At 38.9% G+C, this 22,268-nt stretch overlaps 1 long non-coding RNA gene across 1 annotated transcript in view; it reads right to left on the bottom strand.

Annotated features, from left to right (window-relative positions):
• LOC119623869 (uncharacterized) overlaps positions 1–21,644 on the bottom strand; it is a 38,671-nt gene extending 17,027 nt beyond the window's left edge. Inside the window, exons 1-2 of the long non-coding RNA XR_005239935.2 lie at positions 21,492–21,644; positions 18,527–18,639 (exon numbers count right to left, since the gene is read on the bottom strand). This is a non-coding gene — a long non-coding RNA (uncharacterized lncRNA). The remainder of the gene's footprint in view (positions 1–18,526; positions 18,640–21,491) is intronic.
• Positions 21,645–22,268: the final 624 nt, after the last annotated feature.

Below are 22,268 nucleotides of genomic sequence, written 5' to 3'. Positions count from 1 at the left end.
TCGAGACCAGCCTGGCCAATGTGGTGAAATCCCATCTGTACTAAAAATAAAAAATTAGCTGGGCCTGGTGGTGCATACCTGTAATCCCAGCTACTCCAGAGGCTGAGGCGGGAGAGTCGCTTGAATCTTGGAGGCGGAGGTTGCAGTGAGCCGAGATTGTGCCACTGTACTTCAGCCTAGGTGACAGAGCAGGACTGTCTCAAAAAGTATATTTATATATGGATTTTTATATTTATATAAAAATTTATTTTTGTATAAATATATTTATTTATGGATGGCTGTTTCTAACATTGATGGTGACAAAATACTTCAACTGTATATTGTCATTCAACCAAGCAAGTTTTCATTCAAAATAACTCCATGGTAAAAGACAGTACAGGTCAGATTCCATTCTGAGGAATAATGGAACACATTATCTTTTGCTGGTAAGAGGATTTTTTTTTTTTTAAATTGTACTTTAAGTTCTAGGGTACATGTGGATAACGTGCAGGTTTGTTACATATGAATACTTGTGCCATGTTGGCGTGCTGCACCCATCAACTCGTCAGCACCCATCAACTCGTCATTTACATCAGGTATAACTCCCAATGCAATCCCTCCCCACTCCCCACTCCCCGTGATAGGCCCCGGTGTGTGATGTTCGCCTTCCCGAGTCCAAGTGATCTCATTGTTCAGTTCCCACCTATGAGTGAGAACATGCGGTTTTTGGTTTTCTGTTCTTGCGATAGTTTGCTGAGAATGATGGTTTCCAGCTGCATCCATGTCCCTACAAAGGACACAAACTCATCCTTTTTTATGGCTGCATAGTATTCCACAGTGTATATGTGCCACATTTTCTTAATCCAGTCTGTCACTGATGGACATTTGGGTTGATTCCAAGTCTTTGCTATTGTGAATAGTGCCGCAATAAACATACGTGTGCATGTGTCTTTATAGCAGCATGATTTATAATCCTTTGGGTATATACCCAGTAATGCAATGGCTGGGTCATATGGTACTTCTAGTTCTAGATCCTTGAGGAATTGCCATACTGTTTTCCATAATGGTTGAACTAGTTTACAATCCCACCAACAGTGTAAAGTGTTCCTATTTCTCCACATCCTCTCCAGCATCTGTTGTTTCCTGACTTTTTAATGATTGCCATTCTAACTGGTGTGAGATGGTGTCTCATTGTGGTTTTGATTTGCATTTCTCTGATGGCCAGTGATGATGAGCATTTTTTCATGTGTCTGTTGGCTGTATGAATGTCTTCTTTTGAGAACTGTCTGTTCATATCCTTTGCCCACTTTTCGATGGGGTTGTTTTTTTCTTGTAAATGCTGGTAAGAGGATTTAAAGGTTGGTATTAAATCTCTATATAATGTAATGTATGTTTTTATTTTAATATTTAATTGTATTATGCAATTTGAAAATATTAACCTCTTGACCAAAAAATAATTAATAAAATGTTACTATTTGTCCCGTATTATTTAAGAAAAGGCACCAGTTGAAGATAGGACTATTAAATATGAACATGCATCTGGTTTTTGTCCTTGTACCCTCAAATGTGGTTTACAAATTTATAACACATCCTAGATGCAGATAGTATGCATATCTGGAAGAAATAAGAACAAACGAATGATCTCTCTGTTCTGGAGTATTCAGAAAAGTAAAGGATGCAAATTGATTTTGAGTTAGTTTTATTTACTTGGTATCTAATTACCTGATTATTTTTAATACATGAGATATTGAATTAAAGGTCAAATTTGTGTTATGCTTATAATACTTTACAGGCAAGCATAATATAAATAAAAGCTGCCACACTGTACATACCTGAAATGCAGAATTTATGCCACCCCATATAATACATTAAGGTAATTTATATGTGTATTTGAGGACAATCACAATAGCTAGCCATAATTTACTCTTGACTGCATTCTCAATAAAATGCAGGTAGTTAAACTCTCAGGAATCATTTTAATGTTCTGACTTTAAAATTGGAGTAAAAGTCTGTTTATCATATTGCTGTGTGCCTGATGTTTTTAAATTTAATCAATGAGCCAAACAAAACCAGAAGTTTGGAAAGATAGCTTGCCAAGATATCTTGCTGTTGAGATTGCTAGGGTTTAGCCTTTGCTACTGTGTAACCTTGGACAAGTCATTTCCCCTTTATTGGCCTCATTTGTCCTGTCTGAAAAGAATAAGTTGGACTAAGTGATCTCCAAGGTCCTTTCTGAATTTAAAATTCCATGATTTATTAAAATTTAATGATTTTTAGGCTGAGAACTTATATTCAAACTAATTTTTCATAAGGAAAACTGCAATATGTTCTTTGACAGAGGATTATCTCTTTCAGAAGATAAAGTATTCATTAGATGTTATATAAATACAGGGAGATATTGAATTTTACATCTTAAAGCAATTAAGCTACTTTAAATTTTAGCAATTGTACTAACCATAAATTGCATAGCATCTTTTTTTTTAATAATTTTCTGCTCAAATATAAGAATAATTTTAATGTCAATCACTGATGCTGGTAACTTGCATGGTTTCAGAAGACGTAGTTGTGAATACATGGTGTAAGAGTTGAGGGGTTGGCGTTAACCCCGGACTTCACTCTTTTAAAAAGCAACATGCAGCAACATAGATTTATGGCTCAAATTAAAGTATATAAGAATTTATTGAAGTTGTACCAAAGCATTCTGTGGAATAGAATAGGATGAGTGTAAATGTCAGTCTGTTTGTAGAACCAGAAATTAATATGTTATCTTTTAAAGCTTATACCAAAATATCTATGTCCCCTATTTCAAGTCATGTGTCAAACATTTCTTCTCTTAATAGATAGAGCTAATATATTTTTTCATCAGTATTTTTGTGAAGCAAATTATTGTGCTATTTTAATATATGTAATTATAATTTGGCCTATTTCAAGCCTTTTAAAAATGTATTAACATGTTTTGAGATAAAATCGGACCTTTTTAGTTATCACAAAAATCTATTCAGAAAGAGGGTGTGAGCTGTATACCTTGCACAGTGGAGTTGACCGCCTGTAAATTCTCCCTAAGACATTTGTTTACAGGTGTATTTCATTTTAGCCAATGCTTCGGTCCTCAGTGTGTGCTGCATACAAGTAAATGTGTTCTGAATCTTTTCATCTTATTGATAACGTTTTTACGAATTTTTCCAAGGAATTAAAATTATTCTTCCTTTTTTTAAAAAAAGTATTTGTGATGTTCACTCATAAAACTGAAAAAAAGGTCATAGTTTGTAGCATCTGGCTATGGTGCAATATGATGTTAATATGGCGGGGTTTCGGACCCATTTGTTGAAAATACAAGTAACAGTGGGTCTTCCAAAAATAAGGACCTTTTACACAAATATTATTTAAGGACACCATAGAATAGTTCTTTTCTCCCCAAAATATCTCCCACACCCACCTGAAACCTCACTGTCATGTTTCATGGGATTTTTTGTTGGGGAGATCCTGGCTAAACACCAACAATGTTCACTGTCATTCTCTGCCTTTCTCAGCCCTTCTCAGCCATAGATGCTGAATCCTTCACTGTAACCTGACTCAGCCCTATCCCATCTTTCTGGACTATGTTACCAGGATAGGGAAACCAGTAGATGTCACATTTCAACAGGTGGAAGTTAGTATTACTTTTGCTGCCATAAACTTGGTATTTTGGTGTCTGTAACCACTTTGGTTCACCTCATGTCTTAGTCTGCTTATGCCACTATAAGAGAATACCAGAAACTGGATAATTTATAAATAGTAGGCATTTATTTCTCACAGTTCTGGAGGCTGGAAAGTCTAAAATAGAGGCGCTGGCAAGCTCGTTGTCTGTTGAAGGCTTCTAAGATGGCACCTTGAACACTGAGTCTTCACATGATGGAAAATGGAAGACAAAATGGAAGAGATAGCTCCCTCAAATCTTTTTTAATAAGGCCCTCAATTCCATTCATGAAGGCTCCATTTTCAAGACTAATTCACCCCCGTACCTTTTCATTTGATCACATTAATTATTAAGTTTTACCATATGAATTTTCGGGGATACATTCAAATGACAACACCAAGGTACCCACTAAATCAGCCTTCTACCAGCCCCTGTGTACTTGGTGCCTACATGAACTGGACTCTCCTACTGACTTTCTGTCTATTGCAGTTCCTTGAATTTCAAGTTGGCTTGATGATATACGGGGAGGGTGGTGCTGGTTCCCTGTCTATTTCTAGCCCCTTCCTCTGTGTCTCAAACCTTGGGTTTCATAGTCCCAGTTCACTGTGGAGACACAACTTCACATAGCTGTGTCCCTGGAAACCATGACCCAAGTACTAATGTGACCTTGAAGACCGCTTATATTTGAATTGCCTCCAATTCTGCATCCCAGCTGCTGGATTGGATTCCCCTGCATATAGATACTGAGGCTGGTTCGCATGGAGCCTGGGCTTGCAACAGTAGAGATTAGAATTCTGGTTGCTGCTCCTTTGGGAGCAAGTCCTCATGTCATAACTATACAGCCTTAGTGCCCCCTTCTCCTGATCCATGTTGGGCTTACATCAAGTGGATCCGTTCAGCACACTGAATATTTAAGAACATGGGTGCTACAGTTAGACGGTCCTGGGTTCAAATTGCTGCTCTACCAGTTATCAACTGTGACATTCTGTCAGTCCCTTAACCTCTAAATGTTCATCTCTTTCTCTGAAAAAACTGAGGTTTCCATAGCATCTCTTTCATTTCTAGTTTATGGATTTTTACTAAGATAAATACATGGAAAATGCCTAGGATATTATGGTGTACAGTAAGTACTGAAGAAATCTTAAGCAAAAGTATAAAGTACAAATAGCATTTCAGATACTCAAAGCCATTTCCAAACTAAAGTGAGTTGCAAAGAAAGAAATAACCTAAAGTGTACTTTTATCATTAATAATGTTTTGACCCTTTACTACTCTAATGTTTTATGGCCACCTGATAAAGCCCTGTGAGGATGGTATGGGAGGATTATGGCCTATAGAAATAGAATAATCTTCTTGTATTCTTGCTATTTTCTTCCCGTCTACAATTCATGAGCCGTTCAACTTTTATTCATTTGTTCATCCAAAAATATTTTGTACAATGTACTGCACTGCACCACAGTGGGCACCTAGGCTCAGTGAGTTGAGATGGGATTTATAGGTTATCTTAAGCTGGATTTTTGGCCGGGCAAGATGGCTCATGCCTGTAATCCCAGCACTTCAGAAGGCCGAGGCAGGTGGATCATGAGGTCTGGAGTTTGAGACTATCCTGACCAACATGGTGAAACCCCATCTCTACTAAAAATACAAACAATGAGCTGGGCATCGTGGCACGTGCCTGTAGTCCCAGCTACTTGGGAGACTGAGGCAGGAGAATCACTTGAACCCAGGAGGTGGAGGTTGCAGTGAGCCCAGATCGTGCCACTTGCACTCCAGCCTGGTGACAGAGCAAGACTCCATCTCAAAAAAATAAAAAAAAGAAGCTTGATTTTTTTTTTTTTTTCCTGCAGGTAATGGGTAGGCATCAAAGAAACTTGATCATGGAAAGATCTTCATATTGCATATCTGCATGTTGATAAGACCACTCTGGAGACAATGTGGAGAATGGGTTTGTAGGGGAAGGGACCAGAGTCAGGCAGACCACTGGATCTCATGTGAGAGTGTATGTTGTGCTAGTTTATGTCTTTGAGGCTTTGTGCTGCCCAGAATGACCTTCCCATGCTCTTTCCTCAGCCCCTCCTCCTCCAGGAAGCCTTCCCACACTCTTTTACAAACTGTAAATCCAGTGGCATTACTCTGTGCTCCCAGAACTCTGTGCTTACCCCCATGTTAGCACTTACTAAAACATACCAAGTAATGTCTTCCTTGTATTTTTCCACCAGATTTTAAGTAGTTTGAGGCCTGGACATATATCTTCTTCATTGTATCCCCAAAGCCCACTTCAGTGCACAGCACATACTAGATGTTCAGTTAACATTTAATTAACAATTAAATAGGCTGGGCTAGTAGTCAAAGACTACACAGCATGACCCCACCCATGAAAGTCATAGTTTAACAGAAGAAAAACAGACATGACAATAAATTATTATAATGCAATGGGATGGTAGAAATCTATATAAATGTCTGTACAAGTACAACAAAACATAATGGCTAACTGGGTGGGGGAGAAAACAGGGAGACCGATGGTCCAGTGCGATGTCTGCACCCTGGGAACAGTGGAGCCCCCTGGAACCTCTGGCCTCGGAATCAGGGCTATTCTGTATAACATAATCTGTGGATTCCACCTCCAAGGAGCAAGTCACTCCTTATGTTTCAGTGGACCCAGAGCCCTAAAGGGTCTCAACTTGTAGGGTGTGAACCCACTGTTGGCAAAGGGGCTGGACCACAGCAAGGAAAGACCACTGCTCCATTGGCTGTGCCGGTGTCGTGCTTACAGTTGAGGGCTCACTTGTCTGCATTCTTAAAAATCTGTTTTAGAATTCAGTCCTTTAGCATTGTTCATGTTCTCTGTATTTTCTCAAAAATGTGTAGCAGTGCTTTCTTGTGTGATTCCTGCTGAACCCTTGGATGGATAATTTGCCTAGAATCAGCACCTTCAACCCATTTAAAACTGTCACATGACTCACATTGTCTTCTAGTATTTTTGTTATGTTTTGATTTTTAACATGTTAATTACTATGTTTATTTTGCTTTTCTGTTACTTTGGTTGATTTTTTTTTTTTTTTGATAGCACATACTGCTGATAGCAAATCATCAGCTTATTTTTAGAGCTATGCCAACTCAGTAATGACTCCATCCAAATAGATCCTAGTGGGGAAAAAATTTGATATGAAAAGATGAATAGACAGGGATGCAAGAACAGGAATTGCAAAGTGAGGAAGGCATTTTATAATTTATGACAATAAGAACTGTCTTTTGTTTAAAAACATTTAAATTTGGATGTATCCTGAATTTCAAAATCATCATAAATGTGTTTATTCTGCCCTTTCAAATACAAGTGGAAAAGACAGAAACACAATATTAATTGATCCCTTTTTTAGACTGCCCCTGGTTCTCATTGCTTCCTCCGCTTCAAGGTAGTCTTACCTTTCTTGATATGAACACAGCCAAATAAATACATAAAAATAGAAGTCCTCATTGCTGATCTTGTGTCTTCTGCGATTCCAACCCAGTCCCTCAATCACCTCCTTCCCTCTCTCCCTTGTTCTCTTTCTCACTTCCTCTCTCTAATTAGTTGTTTTTCAGGCCATACTGGGCATGGGTTTGCTTTAGTATCATTGCAATGAAATAGGTTAAAAAGAGAACTTGGAATAATGAGGGCTGTCTTGGGCTAAAGCATGACAAAACAGAGGCACACACTCCACTGTATTAAAATAGCACTTGATTCCGATCTCTGTCACTAGGTGTCGCTAAGTAATCTAATTAAATACCTGGTTTATGACCAACAAATTTGAGTAGACATTGAGCTGAGTGAGGCAGAAATAAAAATTAAGGTCATGTGGCCTACACAAAATCCCGTTATCTGCAACAGCTATTTTAGAATAGCAGGATGAGTACCTGGAATAAGAATTGGAAAGTTCATGAATTAACAAGAACCTACACAGGTGCTTAGTCTTTATTGGGGAAAATGAATAAATCCTTTCTATTTTATGTGCCCTTGCTTTTTTTCCTCTCCTATTAAATTGGACATCCTGCTGCCTGCATTTTCATGAGCATACCTGGATTTTATGTGGTCTAAACGTACTGGCTGGGCTGTTTGCATCTAATCCTTCCTTAGTTCATATATTTTATTGTTAAACTATTTTTAGAGCCTGTTTTAACCTGAACGACCTGAAAAGCAAGCTGGATAAACATAATACCTTTCTTAGTGGAATATCTTTGAGTGAACTCGTATGCATCCTTCAAGGCAGATCAAATGTTTTCTAGTCTGTCAAACGTGACCCCAGGCAGTTCTTTTTGCCTCCTTCCTAGAACACATCTGCATATTCTTCCATGTGCCATTTTTTGCCTTACATGGTAATTAATGATTCATGTATCTGTTTTCATCACATACTGTGAACTCCCTAAGGACAGGGACAAGTTGAGGAAAGTGACTGCTCAACATTTGCTGCCGTTGCTACTTATAGCTCTTCTAGTGGTGCAGCCTATAGCAAATTCAGCACACAATTACCAGTTCCCTAAGCATTTCAGTAGAATCTTCTTATGTCATTTCAGCAGGAGTTAAACTGGTTGTGTGTTTTGTGGTTTATAATATTGTGTGCTTAGAAAGCAAAATTAAGGGCTTACTAAATTGACGTGGAAAGATTTTATGTTGTGTGTGTGTATGTGTTTGGATGGGGTCTTCAAATGTTTGTAAAAGGGGTTGTTTATTATTCATTCATCCATTGCCAATCCTTTTAAAAACAGTTACACGGCAGAGAAGGGGGATTGTATTTAGAGGAGACGCTAAATCAACACCTAAATTAAGGGTAAGCTTTTAGGCAAATTACTGCGTTTTTCTTTCCTGAGAGAAATAACTTGAGATTAGGAAACATCTTTTCTTAAAGAGTTTAACGTACTTCCAAATTCAAACAAATATTTAAAATGTTACCAGTAATTCCATCTAAGTCTTCTGTGTGTCCATAATTTTCTAAACTGAGTGGTAAATCACTTTAGGAAACCTGTAACAGAGTGAAAATCAGCACACATTGTTCAGGTTTACTGTGTGCTTGATGCTTTGTTGACGGAGGAGAGAGAAACATGTCTGTCCCCCAAGAAGTTCACAATTGGTGTGGCCGTGGATAAAACATCTAAATATAATTTGCTACTATCCAGGAACCAAAAAGAGGACTTGATGAGTTCCACAGAGGACGATGAGATTTACAGGGAGGTTTCCCAGAGAGGCATGACATTTGAACTAGAATTTTACCATTTTTACAGTCAGGAAGCTTTCTAGTTTCTGCTTACTTTATGGTTTAGCTAAATTGAAGCACTAAAGGATTCAGGCAATGTTTACCTAGAGTTTAAAAAACCTAGTTTTAACATTTTTATTCATGGATTGGGTGTATCTTTTAATCTAAATGGTAAAGTTATTAGAGTAAATCAAAATGACTATTTTCTCTCATATTGACCTGTTCCTAACCTAAGAGGGTTTCAGACTTTGGCATACTTTGAAATTATCAATACAGTTGTTAAAATACAGATTCCTCGCCAAACTTAAAGAATCTCAACCTCCTGGGATGGAGAGGCAATGTGCTTTTATAAAGGGTTCCATGTGAATCTGGTTTAAAACCATTGTCTAAGCAATTGGATAAATCAGGTACAATTTGGCCTCTATGTATGCTATGGATCATGGGCATGCTATAAGTTAATAATATCATCTTCTGATTTACTAATGAATATTCCTCTTGAGGGGAGATAAGGAAAAGTTATTAAGCACTCTACTCTGAGTTTTAGAGCTGCCTATAGATCATTTTTTTCAAACACTGTAATCCAGCAGGATTCCCACTTTAGAGATGAGAAAACTTAGGGTTTAGACAGTCTAAAAATTTGATCAGGGTCCCCCGTCTAGTAAGTGGTAAAACCAGTAATAAGTCAGCTGACTCCCCGCTCATGGCCCATTTGGTATAGCCAGCTTCCCTCAACCCCAGAAAGATCAGTTTTTAAAACGTGTTTACTGCAAGACAATTATTTAAGTCATTTCCATTAAAATAGACATGGTGATTTTCTCACATGTCTGCTTTGAACCGGCTGCTGACAACTCCATTTCCAGGGAAGAAGGAAAGAGCTGGCTTTCTGGTACTGATAATCTCTTTCACTTTCATCCAGCACTCAGCTTCTTCCTGTATCAGAAAGCAAACATGGGCAACTCTAAACCTTAGCACTCACTTGCCTCAGTTGGTGTCAGAGTCCCCTTGAGGCGGCATTTGGAGGTGGGACAGCTCTTAAAAGCAATCAAATTGCATAAACAGCTCCTTTTGCAAATGGGAGTTTAGCCAAGCACAGAGAAGAAAACTTCTGACAATTAGGATCTTATAGTAAGGCTACTTAACTTATGCTTGAGGACAGTGTTGGGTATGACCAAGATAAAGCTTGATAGGACTAATTCCTACTGACCAAAGAATTAAGAGAGCACCAGGACCTGAGATGAGTCAGTCTAATTCCATCCTGAAATGATCCCAGAAACTAATATCACAAAATTTCTGATCCTTAGCTAATAGGGGCATTGTTAACAACATCAGCTGGTCTGTTGTGGTTGCTACTGATTGGCACAAAGTGGATGGATTTTGTTTTCTTTGCTGGGCACCTCAAAAGATAACTACTAGTTGTAGAACATTGTTAAGAAAATATTTGTAAGACAGTTTTACAGTGGATTTGCATACAGTATTTGTTAACAAAAACTGATGGTACTGTAAATTTTGCTTTTCAAATTTATATTGGCAATTGCAGTCTCTGAGAACACTTAAATACGTGAAAGCAGGACTTTTACCATTATGCTTTCAAGATTGAGAACCCTGAGTTCAAAAGCTGATACCCTAAAAACACCTAGGCTGAATGAACACTTTTCAAAAACCAATGGGAGTAATAAATACAACCTTAAACTTTATCAACTGACTTTTCTTCAAATGAAATTATTGTTAGAAAAATATAAGCATTTGTGTAATTAAAAAAAAGTCCATCATGAACCTGTAATCAAACATTTTGGCCCTTGTATTTGCTCATTTTAAAATGGGTCCATTTTTGCATGTGTGTGTATACTTCCAATAATGACAATTTAGCATGTCTATACAGTCCAGAAATGACAATTTAGTGTCTATCTTACCAGAATTACAAAGCAATTCTGAAATAAAGGTCATAAGAGAGTCCCATTACCTTCTCCAAAGGGTGCTAGGACAACTTTTCTATTATATTTTCTCCTCGAAACCTTTACTGTTCCTTGTTTAGAATATCCTTATTTTTATTAAAAAGACAGTATGCAGCCCAAGCTTTAACATGAGTTTTGTAACTATTTTTATGAAAGCTGCTATTTCAGCAGCCAGAGAAACTGACTTAGCTGGCCCCTAAACAGCCTTCTCTCAACATGCCATGCAGACAAGATAAGCCAGCTGATTGTGTAACAGCAGAAATCTCCCTACACGGGCAGTTCAGGAGCTGGCAGAGGTGGTGGGAATTTTTCTGGGCAGTGTTCCGGACGGCCTGTCCTGTCTGGTCTGTCTTTACCCCATTGTTCCCTAAAGCTCATCCTCCACGGTAATGCCTCAGACTGTGATGGGCTGTTCACTCCACAGCATGAATTCTGACCATTAACTTAGTGATAAGACCCAGAGGAAGTGCTGCCCTCCCCGTATCTGTTCTTTGGGAATGTCCTTGCACAAGAACAAACTGTGCCCTAACCTGGGTGATCAATTTTTATAATGGGAGCTCAGTAGGGTTAGAGTGTGTTGATACATATAAAAGTACATAGAAAGTTGAGAACTTGCTCTGAATAAAATAGTACCACTACTCCATTACTCTCTCTCCCTCTTTCTCTCTCTCTCTCTCTGTCTCACACACACACACACACACACACACATACACACCCCACAATGTTTTATGGGAAGATATAGCTGTAGAAGGAAGCCTTTTCCTCTATAACCTTGTTCTTTTCTTGGCATTTGTCCCTGAAAAGTGGGTCTACTTTTTCAAGTGTGTATACGTATTTGCAATGAGGTAATGGTCTTAATTTATTCAGAGAACTCCCTTAATTCTCTGCTTACCTTTAGATTACAGAGAAAGAAAATTTTGTTAATTCTTTTGATCTCTCATGAATGTACTATGGAGTGAGTCTTAACCTCTCTATCTTCTGCTTTCTCCTCCCCATAGGAGCAGATGTGGTTAATCTGATTGCTCCCTGGAACTCATCAGGCATCCATTTCTTCCTTACTAATGCACTGTGACCCCAGATGATGTTATTTAGGCCACCACTGTGTCCAGATAAGACTCCACATCCCAATCTACATGGCAGCTGGAAGTGGCCAATGAAATGCAAGCAGAAGTTGGTGGGTGGGGTTCCCAGGGTAACTTTCATTCAGCCGGGAGGTGTGTCCTTCCTCTGGCTCCTTCTATTTTCCCATTGCCCTGGGACACAGTGCCATGTCTAGAGCTCTAGTGGCCATCTTTCAACCTTGAAGTGACCTTGAAAACAAAAGCTACAGCCCAAGTAGGTAGAGTGGAAAACAAAGATTCTCATTCCCTGATGATTGTGGAGAACATTACACGTCCTGCTCATCTATCTTCAAACTTTTTCGGAAGAGGGAAAGAACTGTTTTTAAAATAGTTATTTGGTTTTTTTGTTCAATCCAGCTGAAGCTAGTCTGTTATAAACTGTATACAAGTCATGTAATCGAGAATAGCTCCACGCTGCCTCTTTCCCCCTTCTCTCTACTCCCACCCTTGGCTGCTGGTTTTTGCTTGCCTTGTAGCTTCTTATCTCCAACCCGTAAACCCAGTGCTTGGTCTGCTTGTCACATGAAGGTTGGAAGCCTTCCACCAATGATGTCCACCATCACTGAACACAGGCATCCAGCGTTTGTCAAACCTAGCCCCCATTTGCTTCCAAGTACCCTAGATAGCAGCAGAATCCAGTCTCCTGATTTGAGGCAAATTAACCAATCATTATTATTCCCATTTCTATAAAAAAGAGCAAATAAAGAGGAATTGAGATGGTGGATCTTTCCTGTACAGTGTTTCTGAGAGAGTCATGATGAAGATTCCTTCTTCTTTGAGATAAGAGGAAAATGTGGGAAGGGCAAAAGTTTCCATAAAGATACAAACCATTCATTGCTTAGTTTAAATTTCCATACCAGTCTTTGCCTCTTTTTCATTTCCACTTCTTTAGTTGTGTTGAAGGGAGTGAAGGACTGGAGTGGAGAGATGGGTCACTAGATCCTGGCCCTTTCAGTGCAACATGCAATTCAGCTTTACTTCTTCTCTGGCTGGTGGCTCTGAGAGACACCAGGGGGTGCAGGAAGCAGGTGTGTGCTTCTCCACCGTATAAATGTGCACATACCCTCTCCCCTGTGCACCTGCCCAGCAGCAAGGGATGGGGTTGGGACAAAGAAAGAATGTGGGGAGAGTAGACAGTGGCTTTGGCTTCTACAGTGTGTGGATCCCAAACTCATTTGTGTAAATCACAAGTGAGGTGCAGGCAGATAATTTTGTTAGAAATGCACTTGTTTACAGTGAGTTAAGGGTAGACAGTCAGTTTGCAATGACTGTTTGGAACTGAGGATTCACTGCACTTCTTACATTGCCCTTCCTTTCCATAGAAGGTTAAACTAACAACATTTGCCATCAAGAAAAGGGGGTAGTTACCTTTTCCACATTCCAGAATCTTATTCTTTCTATCTACTTCCTTGAAAGAAATCTGAAGGAAGAGAATCAAGATCTTTTGATTGCACAAAAAGGGATGTAAACAGCACCTCTTAAGGACTATCCTTCTTCAAGGTGCGATGATGAGTGCCCTAGGTTATTTTCTAAAAGGATCATCAGAGTTGACAATTTTGTGGGCTGTCTATTGTGAAAACAGAACTTAATATTCTGGACACCATGATAACTAGAGGAATCAACTAGGGCTTGAATCTGAAAACTGTGTGTGTGTGTATCCCAAGCTTTGCCCCCACGGGTGACCCACTCAGAGCCACAGTACATCCAGTGGGCCACTCAGTTGCTGTGAGAAATGAACACCAGTGCATATGTTTAAGACTCAACTGCCACATGGTGACTCTATTTAAAGTTACCCAGTGTTCAGTGTTGCCAGTTTCATAATAACACCTAGTATTTGTATATAACCTTTGGTTGAAAAACACAGACATTTTAAAAATGTACTCAGGTCTTATCACAAATGTAGGTGGCAAGTGTGGTTCTGTTCTTCCTCCCGTTGAGGAAAATTAGGAAACAGGAATGAATGACTTATGTAGGCTCACTAAACCATTTGTAAAACTTTGGCTTTTATTTGCCTTCAATTTAGTTTAATATAATTTGTTAAATGGGATACTGATTTTTTTCCTCATACTTTTTGGACATCTAATTCACAATTCGCCTTTTTAAAGCACACACCATGATTTTTAATATATTCACAGTTGTGCAACCATAATCACTATCTAATTTCAGAACATTTTAATCACTTCAAAAAGAAATCACATACACATTAGCAAACAATCCCCAACCCTTCCTTCCCCAGCCCCTGGCAACCATTAATCTACTTTCTATCTCTATGGATTTGCCTTTTCTGGACATTTCATGTAACTGAATCATACCATATGTGGCCTTTTATAACTAGCTTTTTTCACTTAGCATAATGTTTTTAAGGTGAGTACTTCATTCCCTTTTATGGCTAAATACTATTCCATTGTATGGATATACTAGGTTTTGTTTATCTACTCATCAATGATAGACATTTGAGTTGGGGCTGTTATGTGTAATGCTTCTGTGGACATGCTTGTACAAGGTTTTGTGTGGAAATCTGTTTTCAGTGACCTTGGGTTGATGCCTAGGAGTAGATTTGTTGAGTTATATGGTAACTCCATGTTTAACCTTTTGAAGAATTGCCAACCTGTGCTACAAAGAGGCTGCCAATTTTACATTCCCACCAGCAGGGTAGGAGGGGTCCTGTTTCTCCACATCCTTGCCAGCACTTGTTATTTTCTATCATTGTGGTTAGCTATCCTAATCAGTGTGGTAGCTAATGATTTTTATTTGTTTTATTTTTTATTTTAAAAAATTTATATTTCAATAGCTTTAGTGGTACAAGAGGTTTTGGTTACATGAATGAATTATACAGTGGTAAAGTATAGGATTTTATTGCACCTTTTACCCAAGTAGTATATATTGTACCAAACAGGTAGTTTTTTTTCTTTCTTTTTTTTTTTTTTTTTTTCTCTTTGACTGGGAATCTCGCTCTGTCACCCAGGCTGGAGTGCAGTGGTGCGATCTCGGCTCACTGCAACGTCCGCCTCCCGGGTTCACGCCATTCTCCTGTCTCAGCCTCACGATTAGCTGGGACTACAGGCACCCGCCACCTTGCCTGACCAATTTTTTTTTGTATTTTTAATACAGAAGGGGTTTCACCATGTTAACCAGAATAGTCTCGATCTCCTGACCTCGTGATCCACCCACCTCGGCCTCCCAGAGTGCTGGGATTACAGGCGTGAGCCACCGTGCCAGCCTCGGTAGTTTTTCACTAATGATTTTTAAACAATAATTTAAAGAAATAGAAAGCTAGAGACCTTGGGTCACTCTTTTTGTGTGTGTGAGACATAGTCTCACTCTTGTTGCCCAGGCTGGAGTGGTACGGTCTCAGCTCACTGAAACCTTCACCTCCTAGGTTCAAGCAATTCTCCTGCCTCAGTCTCCCAAGTAGCTGGGATTACAGGTGCACACCACCACATCTGGTTAATTTTTGTATTTTAAGTAGAGATGGGATTTCACCATGTTGGCCAGGCTGGTCTTGAACTCCTGACCTCAGGTAACCTGCCAACCTCAGCCTCCCAAAGTACTGGGATTACAGGCATGAGCCACCACACCTGGCCAACCTTGGGTCACTTGCTAAGCTGGGAGAACAGATTATGTGGCCTATGGAAAGGGAACCCTTTTCCTTACTAGGCTTCTCCCCATTTTCATTGCCCCACTCCTTATCAGTGATAGACTTTCTGGGGTCTGCACTTAATGGGAGACAGAGAAAGTTGCTTGAGGCTTCACCTCCTCCCTCCATTCCCAGAGTCCCACATTCAGTTTACAGGGAGGCTTTTCTAATTTGCAATTCCGACTCTCCAGAAACTCTCCTACCATTAACACCTGACTCAGTGCATTCACTATTTTGTCACCGTCTTTAGCTGTTCTGGAATACTCTTTACACCATTTGATGTCTTCCTCTTCCTCATATTAATAGTGATATCCAATACCGAATAAGTGCCCATAGCACTTACTATACATGGTTATAGTTAATCTTCATAGCAGCTCTGTGATTCATGTTGCTATTGTCCCAGAAATTTTAGAGATGAGGAAATTAAAGATAAAAAGTGCAAGGTCAATTTCCTTGGCCACACAGCTATCAATGGTAAAGTAGAAATGACTGGGCAGGGGTGTAATGTCAGCTTCATCTGTCCTGATATTTATTTATTTCTTGGTCTCTTCTCAGGCTCTGAAAGTCTGGAGAACTCTCTTACACTGAGAAATCCTGAAAAGTGATTTCTTCATCCTCCCTCCCCTAATGACACAATAATCCTGGAGGGAGTTATAGAGCTAAGTAGGCCTGGGATGACTTGGTATTATTTAATTATAATTTTAATTATTCCATTAGGCCATTTGTGTCTCTGGAGTCAATTTTCCTTCTCATATATTTTCTGAGAACTAGAAAATAAGTTTATATTTTTTTCTTGGTTTTAATTGCAGTCTTATTAATTGGATCAGTTTAGGTTTGGAGTAATTTCTTGGTGTGGTGAATAAGAATAATCAAGGTTAACCCCATACACACGGTGCAATAATCATGATTTTTGGCTGTGAAACAGAATCTAGCACGGTCATTTCATACCAGGTGAAGGATGGCTGTCACTTAAAACAGTATTTCACCACACTTTCTATGATTTTGCTGGTGTGAAAAATGCATTATTAGAACACATGACAAAAATGCTAGAGTGGACTCTGGATTTTTTACGCCAGACTTTCCTTAAGTGGGAGAAAAGAATACAAATTTCGACATTTCACGTGGAATGGAAGCAGGTGAGCCTCTAGGGGTTTTTTTGTTTGTTTTTATTTTAGGTTCAAGGGTAAATGTGCAGGTTTATTATATGGGTAAACTTGTCTCATGGGGGCTTGTTATACAGATTATTTTTTCACCCAGGTACTAAGCCTGGTACCCAATAGTTATTCTTTCTGATCCTCTCCCTCTCCCATCCTTCATTCTCAAGTAGGCCCCAGTGTTTGTTGTTCCTCTCTTTATGCCACCTGTTGATGAGCCTCTATTATTTTTAAGGGTCTACTTAAATTGAAATGGTACCTTTTTAAAAATATTCACCATTGAGACATGTATTTTCTAGTAGCAAAAACACCGTCGTGACAACCTCAGGGCCCCAAATGCTTTTTCCCCCAACTACCTAACACAATTTCTCAACCCATTTAAGAGCAAAAAAAGAGGAACTTCGTATCTGGAAAAATACAGGCATTATCATTTGGTATGGGCTTTGACCATATATTTTACTTTCATGACAAGTTAGGCCTACTTTTCTTTCTCATGTTTTAATCCTTCCTACCTGCAAAGCTAGAAGTTGGCATCTTAAAGATAGGATAGGATGAGGGTAAAGATATTTCTTACATTTCTGGAAGGTGGTGTGGGGGTGTGTGTGTGTGTGAGAAAATCTTCAGGGGAAGACTAACTGTAGGGAATAGTGGTGAATTAATTTAAATTAACATACTGTAATGAAGCCAACCCCTGAGAACTGTTCTTCTGGATGTTATCATAAATAATACTCTATTCATTACATAGGCAAACATGAACTTAAACTAAATTCATTGAATTTTGTTAAAAAGTCATTTAACTCAGGGTTTAACTTAGGTTCGTTCTATTTCTTTTTAAATTTTATTTTCAGTTAACCAAATAATTGCATATATTTATGGGGTACAATGTGATGTTTTGATTGTTTATCATGAGGAGCAAATAAATCATATTTCTTTTAAAAATGCTTTCTTTGAACTCTAATTCATAGCAATATCCAGAAGAAAGAGTGTTTCTGAGTTGCAAGGATCTTTACTGGAGATTTTTTTTTCTGACCCTGGTTCTTTGACATGAGTGATACATAACTGGTACTGAGACGATTCCTGTAACTAGCATAGTTATACAATAAAGTAGACACAAATTGTTTTCCATTTAAATATTTTAAATTGGCATATATATATATGGATCAATAATGGAAACATCTAGGTGCATGTGCAACTTGAATCTTTGTTGTATTTGTTATTTAAAATACAGAGATACCCCACTGGTCAGAGTCTGTGCTGTTCCTTGGGCCTTTTTGCTTTTCCAACTCAGACCTGGCTTTATATGGTCTGTTTCAAGCTCTTCCAGCCTCCATCTTACCAATACTTCGGAAACCTCTAAGGCAGACAGTGTAATGGAGGTAGAGTCAGAAGACCTGGATTTGAATATTCCGTCATTTGCTTATTTTGTGACTCTGGGTAAATTATTTGACTTCTCTGAGGTAATTTCTTCATCTATGAAAATGAGAAAATGCTTAATTATTTTTAATATTAGGCCTTTAATTTTCCATGCAAAACTCTACTCTCATTCATTTTGAATCAATGATGGCTTGAAAAATATCCTAGCAATTGCCCTCTGTTAATTTCCCTCATGCCCCAACTCCATGTTCACCATTGATATCAATATTTGTCAGCATTTAAACAAATTATAATGATCTTCCCCCCAAAGAGAGTTTACTACTTTTGTTGTTCAACATTGATATTTTCCCACTTCACATCATTTTTGGAAATGGGTAAATAATGAATAAAATGATTATTGATACACCTTGCAAGACAAATTACCTCACCTGAATTGGATCACTTTGTTTCAGAGCAGTATTGGAATACTTAATCGAATTTCTCAGTGAAGCCACAGGAAAGACTTTATGGGCAAGGCTGCTACAGGAGATCAAACAGAGGTGGAAGAAGAGTAAAGGAAAGGTGAGAGAGGGTCTGATAGCTACCTGCTGCCCAGGTGAGAATGAGGATAAACAAAGGGTTAAGCATCATATGAAGGGCATGGGGTCCTTGGAGGTGTGGGGCCCACAGAGCCAATCAGATGGCTCCCTGAGGCTACCTTACCAGAACTGTGGATACCTGATAAGCAGGATGGCTACCTAGGGACTCAGAGAGGAGAGGAAGGCAATGAAGCTGCCTGCTGGCACAGGATGCCTTTGCCAGCAAGACCAGGAAAGGGCAGTGTTCAGGACCCAGTTCAAGCCAGCAGTGGAATACTTGTAGTGAAGAATGGAAGCTCATTACCCCAACAAAAGTGATGCTGCCACTCAACTCAACCCAGATATGGAATTATTTCAGTTGCCCAAAGTAACAATATTCTTTGTGGGCCACTGTGACACGGTAAAACATTTTGTTCCTAGCAGATGGTATAAACTTAGTGAATGTTTGCTGAATTTACTCATTCACTTATTCGTTCAAAAATACTTACGAAACTTCTATTTTAGGCCTGACACTATTTTAGAGTATAGCAATATAGTCATGAACTTGATAGGCAAGTCCTTGAAGTCATGAGTTTCTATTCTAGAAGGGGAGTCAGATACCTAAATAAACAAGCAGAATAGTATCAGGTAGTGACAAGTGCTTATCATTAGACTTATCTAGAATGATATTTTAAATACAGTGGTCAGGGAAGTGGTATTTGAGGCCAGAATCATAAAAATTAGCCACCTACCCTAGGATCCATGCAAAGAGAATCTCAAGTGGATTCAATAACATGTAATGCTTGCTGATTTGTTCTATCCCTTAAGTAAATCTTATTCTAATCTACTTCAAAATAGTTGTTGAACATGCTCCATATTCCAAGTAATGTGTTAGGTGCTAGGGATATAAAAGCAAAAGCCATAGCCCCTGCCTTCAAGGAATTGATATTCCAATATGGAGATCCAGAGGTGTAAACAGTTACAATAAAAAGTGAGAACTGCCCTGATGGAGGCATGGTGAGTGTACGTGGTAGACTTCTTGTAGAAGTGCATTTATTGTAATGAAAATAGCAAGACTATCTGTGTGTTGGGAAAAAATGTCCACGGGTCTCTCATGTTTCTGCAAGCCTTGTCAACAAAGAGACTTTTATTTGGGACTGCCTTCCAAGAATATTTGTATGGTGAACTTCTTGGAGCTTAGAGGCAATGTGTCTCTCTTGAGCAGAGAGATTTGTTTCTTTACTAGGATACCAAAAAAAGTTTTCCTCCTAAGGAAAAAGTAGGGCAGGTTTCCTGACAGCCTCTCTAAAAGCTTGTAGTTTCCTAAGCTTGGTGCAAACCGACTGCATGTGCAGCATCTACCTTGGCCACCTCCTAATGCCCCACAGGATTTGGAGGACAAGAAGAACCAACATGAATATTGGAGCTGTTGCTGCTTCCTGTGCCATGAGTGATAAGGTCCTCTGTGTCTGAGTCAGGAGTCTGTGTCTTCTGTAAGAATCCACGCAATTGTGGCGGCTCCCTTGTTAGCTTGGAAGCAGATAAAATTTAATACCCTTCATCATTCTTAACATGATGACAATATTACAATTATTTCAGCTTTATGAGCTTTACTTTTTTCAGTGGAAAACTTGGGATAAAAATTCTCACTTCACAAAATCATTGTAAGAGCCAAATGGAAGGTCATAGGTGTAGCAGACATGGTTAGCTATTCCCTAATAAATGTTCTTTCTCTTTCCTCTAACATAAAAATTGTAGTGTGATAAAGGCTACCAGATTGACAAAAACAATATCTCCTAGCCTCCCTTGCAGCTAGCTCTGGTCAAGCAATAAAGCTTTGGTCAATGGAGGGTGAGCAGAAACACAACTTGCAGATGATGCTCTTGCAAGGAAGGAAAATTCTCTCTCCTTCCCCTTCCCTCCTTCCCATTGCCTGGAATACAGGCATAGTGGTAAGACATCTTGGAACATTTGGATGGGAAACACCCTACACATGGCAGGGCACTAAAGAGGGACCTGGAGCCTCTGTCCTCTTGCTGTTACCATTCAGGTGCTGGACTGCAAACATACAGACTGTCACATCAGAAAAAACTTGCCATCTTGTTTGAGCCTCTCCTATTTGGCATGTTTATTGAAGAAATGAACCAGTGTTCTAATGAATGGAGGAATGAGAAGATCTGAGTGAGAGATTAGAAAGATGCTGTTGGTGATGGTAGAGACAAGAAAATAGAGCCAGATAAATTAGGAGGGAGATTACTTAGCTGCCCAGTAATGGGTTATTTTTCATAGGTTTTGAATGTTGGCAAATCTTTAAGTCTTACCTGGTCTGTGGAATCTTACAAGAACTTTTAATTCCATAGTCAAGTTAGGAACATACTGAGTTAAAATTAAATATAATTCTTCATTATCGGTAGTACAAGTGTTTTCAGCACTAAAGGATTTTACGCCTCTTAAAAGAGAGGGCTGAAAATAAAGTATTCCTCATACTCATCTGAAAATGACACCTTTTATCCGAAACTTCTAGTGTTCATGACCTACGAGACTTAAGGACATCTCCCAGCCTTCTAGAAATTTGTAACCTACACTAACATCCAAATAGTCCGCAAGGCAATTCACAAAGGTATTTGTCAGATATGAGGATGAAATAGACACGTGTGCATGACACACATATCCTTTTCCAAAGGAGAGCCAAAAGTTGCAGATACACCAGAAACCATGTGGTATCAATTTTCCCCTCCACAGAGTTCAGCTTTCTGTTTTTGTTCCAAGGTGTGAATGAATAGGACAAGGGTTTAAAAGGATAACAGTTCCTACCTCGATTCCACTTGAAGAGCTTCATAAAGAAAGTCTTTGCTGGAACCTGAGCAGACTGAATACTAATTTCTCTTAGCAAGACATTACGCTACATGGTGGATGGCCTCCTTGCTCGGGAAGTTCATGACAATCCAAGAGGCAAAATGAAAGGAGGCAGAACAGAGCATGTAAAGTCAGAATCTTGTGACTTTGGCCCTGAGAGTGTTTGATCTGGCAGGAGCTATTTTCCATGAGTAACCGAGTCCTGTATAGCACTTATGGGATCAAATGGCAGTATAAATTGGATCAACAGTTAATGTCTTAATTCTCTCCATGACCAATGTGAGGAAAAGTAATTCTATTTAAATCCTTGATAGAAAAATACTTCATACAGAATCCTGGGGGGAAAAGAATTAAAAATTGTGATCTCATGTCAAATATTCCTGCAGTTTTCTCAACAGTACAGTTAATCCTTTGGGCGGGCAAAAGCAGGTTTTCTTTCATTATTTTGGTCTGTATTGGCAACGAAGTTATTAGGTGCAAAGGAAACACACAAAGATGTCACACCACACTTGACACTCACTGTGGTGACAAGGTTTTCTCCAGCTGTCAGTGTCAGAAGGATTTCATTCTGTTTGATGCCACACAGTTTTGTGGTGAGAAGTGGCAGGCAAGCCCTTTTATTCCTTGTAATGTCTTCATTAATAATAGCAGTCATCAATTGCCAGAGAAAAGGAGTACAGAATAAATTGTAAACATTGTAACCTGGGGTCTTTATGGAGGTTTTCTATATCATCT

The sequence above is a fragment of the Chlorocebus sabaeus genome, chromosome 11 (assembly GCF_047675955.1).
Source record: "Chlorocebus sabaeus isolate Y175 chromosome 11, mChlSab1.0.hap1, whole genome shotgun sequence".
Taxonomy (NCBI): domain Eukaryota; kingdom Metazoa; phylum Chordata; class Mammalia; order Primates; family Cercopithecidae; genus Chlorocebus; species Chlorocebus sabaeus.
This window is presented reverse-complemented; position numbering and strand designations above follow the sequence as displayed.